Raw genomic sequence first — 5,488 nt, forward strand, 5'->3', positions numbered from 1 at the left:
ACAGAGTGAAAGCAATGGTCCCAGACATGAGCAGAAACTGGGAGAAATCTTTCAGACCAGACCTGTAGGCAAAGACCTAGGAATTCTTATGGATGAAAAACTGGCCGTAAGTAACCAGTGTGCACTTGCAGCCAGAAATCCAGCTGCCTCCTGAGTTGCATCCAAAGCCATGTGGTCAGCAGAGCGAGGGAGAGGATTCTGTCCCTCTTCTCTTCTCTGGTGAGACCCCACCTGGAGTACTTCATTCAGGAATTTTATGCACAAACAGCTAAAGACAGGATAAGGGGCAAGAATAGTTTAAACTCAAGGAAGGCAGGTTTGGATTTGATGTTAGGAAGAAATTCTTTACTGTGAAAGTGCTGAGACAATGAACAGGTTGCCCAGAGAGGTGGCAGCTGCCCCATCCCTGGAAGTGTTCAAGGCCAGGTTGGACGGGGCCCTGAGCAACCTGATCTGGTGAGTGACATCCGTGTCCATGGCAGGTGGGCTGGATGTAGATGATCTTTAAATTCCCTTCAAACCCAAACCATTCTATGGTTCTATGATTCTACAATCAGGTGGCATGGGCATCCACAAAAGTTTTGTCATATGGGAATCACAGCGTGAAAATGAACAGATGTTGTGAGGCACTTCTTATGACTTATTATTCATATTGCAGCAATTCCAAGAGACCATATTCCAATGGGGCTGTATGGAGTACATCCAGTCACTAAATACTTCCCTAGAGTGCAATGGAAGAGCAGTAAGTATCTACGTAAAATGAAGTCTGCTGTATTCAGAACAACTTGAGAGTGTTTATGTATTCTGGAGCACATCTCTGCCTTTGGAAGTATCAGTAAGAGAGACACTAACTCTAGTCCTATTTTCTGTGAATCGTTCTTTTAAAAAGCTACATTGGAAAGTGCTCTTGTGATGAGCCTACCAAAGCTGATTTTTTTTATCCCAGGCAAGTGGCAACCTCTTCCCACATGCTGCTGCAGTTTTGCTGACCAGAGTAGAGGGCTGCACTTTGCTTATTCCTACGGAATTATATTGACTTTGACTCCTGATCCTATGGCTCTGAAAATCCACTGACTGTTCAAGTAAGAAGAGGTTCCTTTAGGAATAGCATCAGAAGAAAAGCAAATAAATGAACTTGATCCTTTCACAAGCTTGTGAATTTAAAGCAAGACCAACAGAAAGATTAATTCTTATTTTACCAACTGAGCAAGTTTGGAAGAAGTTCTTTTGGGCACAAAGTGTATTCATTTTAGAGAAAAAATAATAATGAAAAAGCTTTAAATAAGGTTCAGAATGTTGACTGGGATTCCTTTATTTTACTCCAGTTCTCCCCCTTTTACAGGGAACAAATATCTTGAATGTGACCAGGTTGTGCTCTCAAAACTAAGGGTCAGCATCATATAAGCGAAAAGTGAGATTGTGCTGATGACAGAAAGAGTTTGCTGCTGAATTTATTTAATCAGCTAAGTCCCTTAAAATAATGCATATACCTGCTCCCTGCAATTAACTGCATGCTATTGAAGATGATTCTTCTTTTTCCCCTGACAATTTGAGAAAATATACACGATGATGAACATCAGAAAAACATCAAAGAGAACAATAATCTGCACAGAGCAAAACCAGACTTTCAGACCAAGTGGATTACAAAATGAATAACCCATCTAATTCTTATGATAATTTTATCTAAAAATACTCAGGCATTGAAATGAAAACCAAAATAAGTTTGTGATATTTATAATTGAAAAGCAGTGAAACCTGTGATTTATAACATGAATCTGCATTCATTTTTGTTATCTATTTGAAATTAGAAACACAAATTTGAATGATTTATCACTATACAAATCAAATTTTCAATTTCAGATTTATGTAGGTTTACCAGTAAGAAGTAGCAAAGATTTTACATCTAAATTGCAAAGAAAAAAATTAACAAGAATAAAATGTATTTTTAATAACAAATATTGAGCTCTTTAATAATTAAATATTTGGGCGCTGAAGAAAGCTGAGGGGTGATAATATCAATGACCCACTACACATTTGTCTGTAACATAAATGCTTACACACTCTTGCAATTTCTTTGGAAAGCATATTGCATCGTGCCTATGACAAAATATCTCTTGCTAAGTAAAAACAAGCTCATGTCTGCAAATAAAGGTAAGTGTGAAAATAACATCACACTTGAGTATAATAATTAAAAGAGTAACACAATTTTTTTCCCTACAGTATCTAACTGAAAATATCAATTTTCTTTTTTTAAAACTTTTTCCATAGGGTACCACAGCATTATGGCCCAAACTCCTTAGCTTAATTTTACTTGCTGAGAGTAAAGAGAAAATCTTCCCCATCCTGACTCTTTTTTGTCCCTGGTGATTTTAAAGAGCACACTTTTTCTTCTTAAACACGATATAAAGTCTGTATTATTTACTGTGGAAGTTTCCACTATTGAAATAATGATTGCTAATATAATTGAGTGAGAACATTCTGTTTCCTAATAGACAGAGGTCCTGTGCAACCTTGCACATTTAAACAAAATTATTACCAGCAATCACCTACTTGAAATTCCTCCAAGGGTTTTTGTGTAGAATGTATGAATACATGGGAACAAAGACAAAATACACATTTTGTTCTATTTTGGTAGTTCTACTTAGATTTGAACTGGGAAGCTGCAGAACTGGGAATGATCATTCTGTTCCATTTTTTTGAGTTTGACTAAATAAGTTAATTGCCCTAAGATGGAGATCTTGGGACTTGCATGAACTGTGGCAACACAATACGTGACTTGCACACAGAAGTAACTACAAAATCTGTTGTGAGACACACAGACAAAATGAAACAACAGTTGGGAATAATTATGCAGGAATATCTAAGCATTTTAAAAGTCTCTTTTTATCTGGGAGACTAATGCATGCCCAGGTGGCTAGAATGGGCCCTGTCCAAATACTCTAGAACTTCATACCTGTTGCCTGGGCAGGGACTGCAGAGCTTGCTGTGGTGCATTTGGGTGACCAGAAATGAAATAAGGAATTATGGTATTGGCAGAGTATGCTGAAAATGGGATGCAATCCTTTGAGAAGACCCCTCAAATTGCAAGGGGTTAGGGCAACTTACGAATGCTTTCAGAAGCACATGTGCCAGCTGGAAGTAAAATTTTGAGGAATAATAGCAGTGTCTTTAGTTATGATTATTGTATCATTCCTTTGTTTCCACCACATACTTTCAACAGCAATACACTTAAGCAAAGATTTAACTTTGATTGATGTTGCTGGAATCTGAGCATATGCTTAAGCCAATAATTCATGATAAATCAAGCTAAATTTTCTCTTTGCTTCAAGGCTGCTATGCTTTCTGTATAACCTCTGCCAAGAGCTGATAGCACCCCCTGTTCCCTGCTACTTTAGCCTAAGAGCTGTTGCTAATTGCACTCCTGAAAGTTGTACCTATGTCAAATATTTTGAAGCATGCTATTTTTGCATTTAGTTTTTGTTTGTTTGTTGGTGGTGGGGTTGTTTTGTTTTTGGTTTTTGGTTTTTTCCCTTTAATTTATTGGTGATACGTTTCAATTTCCACATCTGGGAAAAGTACTCCTAGTTGCACTGTATCCTTTATCCCTGCCTGTGCTTATCCCTTTGGCTTTCCCACAAGTAGCTAGTATTCAGCCTGTCATAGGTACATGAGGCTAATAGTTCAATCACTGGGGAGAAGAGGGGGAGGAAGATGAAAGGGCAGGAAATGGCTGTCATGGCCCCAAAGGAAATATTTGTAGGAAAAGGAGCACAACAGCAAATAAAGTGCTAATTAATGTCCAATTCCAGCACTGATATATGGACCACAGCAGTAGGCAAAACCCAGCCTTCTGTTCCACTGCCTGCTGAAGAGCTTTTGTGTTGTAGCTCTATGCAAGCATGCATCTGCAAGTTTTGAATTTATAAAATTTTCCAATCCCCTCCCTTCTATATGTTTTGTGTTTAGCCAAGTTTTCATTTTCACTTTTTAAATGGATTTTTTAAAAAATCTGGTTTGTCTGTGCTGGTGCTGACTTGTTCTGTTCATCTTGAATTTATAATAGCAAACACTCTAACTGGAAACAGTCTGAGAAGTGGAACAAGGGCTTATCTGATAAGATGATTAACAGAAATAATATAAAGGATATGAGAAGATTACACCCTCCCAGGCTTCATGAGGCTTTCATTGGAAAAACTGGACTTCACTCTCGAATTTGGGGATCTGAAAAATACAATGGCACTTATGGTACTAATTTACTGGCTTTGTCCAGCAGAAGGCATTGACAGTGAACCTTCTGTTGGGGAGCATAATAGCAAAAGCAGCACTATTTTAATGAAACACAGCAACTGGTACTTGGAACTGGCTAAATCTGTTGTTTAATGAACAAACATGAAAGGTGAAATTCACAAAGGAATGTCATGATGATCAATTATTTCTGGTGTTTAGTATCCGAGAATCACATCTTAAGGTAAAATGTTACTTGCTGATGACTGAATGCCAGAAATAATAATCTGACATTAAGCTTTTGTGAATCTGACCAAATGAAAGCCTAAAAAAAGGGAATTTATGGAGCAGAATACATTTGTTTCAATGATGCACAGCTTTTAGAATAAAATGACTGAAATATTACTCATCATCCCATAATCATAAAAAGAACACAATAGTTATTAAAATAAAAAAAAGAAAAAAAGAAAAAAGCCCTAAAACAACCCCACAGTGAAATACAGTTAAGGATATTTCATCAACTGAGAGAAAACAAGAAACTTCAGAACCAGAATGGAGAGAAGAGTTTGGCTTTTCATTGTTTCCCATGGCAGCTCTACATGGACACAGAGTGGGACATTACTTACAGCACAGCACATATTGTAACTCCTAGGTTGAAAGCAGTTGGAATATCAGCTGACCCCATTGGCTCATGACAGAGAGACAAGGAAGAGGCTCTCAATGAGAGTTACTTTCTATGGAGGGGTCATTTTCACAATTATAAATCTCTTCAACAATCAAAAGACAGCTATGGAAATAATTTTCATTTTACAAGTATTTCGGAGGCTTTATGTGTCCCTGATCCACACTATCAGATTGGGCTGAGATCAAATTATTTGATGTGAGCCAAAACCTGTGCATTGTTCTGGCACGCCATGCCAGCATCCTATGGGCAGTGACCATGTCTCTCCCTTTGATTGCTGGCCTTGCGAAGTGCAGTGTTGGCATGGTTAGAAGTCCCTGCTCTCACTGGGACAATCCCTCTGTTCTCACCCCTGCATTTGTGGTCCTGCTGGAAAGTGCCTGCCTGGAGCACTTAGCTATGAGCCATGGCTATTGCCTCTGCTATACTGGCAGAAAATGAAACCACTGCATGATGCAACTGCTGGAATCTTAATGGGGTTCTGTGATAGCACTTTGCTGTGCTAAGTTTCTGTCTCGAGAAAGTGTCTACAGCAGAATGGTAACAGCAACCATTTTCTCAGTTTTTGCTGTGCATGATGAA

At 38.3% G+C, this 5,488-nt stretch overlaps 1 long non-coding RNA gene across 1 annotated transcript; it reads left to right on the plus strand.

Moving 5' to 3' along the window:
• The first annotated feature begins 579 nt into the window (after positions 1-579).
• On the plus strand, positions 580-1,150 carry LOC137481323 (uncharacterized). The gene is made up of 2 exons (XR_011003431.1): positions 580-742; positions 947-1,150. It is a non-coding gene; the product is annotated as an uncharacterized lncRNA (long non-coding RNA).
• The last annotated feature ends 4,338 nt before the right edge of the window (positions 1,151-5,488 follow it).

The sequence above is a fragment of the Anomalospiza imberbis genome, chromosome 1 (assembly GCF_031753505.1).
Source record: "Anomalospiza imberbis isolate Cuckoo-Finch-1a 21T00152 chromosome 1, ASM3175350v1, whole genome shotgun sequence".
Taxonomy (NCBI): Eukaryota; Metazoa; Chordata; class Aves; order Passeriformes; family Viduidae; genus Anomalospiza; species Anomalospiza imberbis.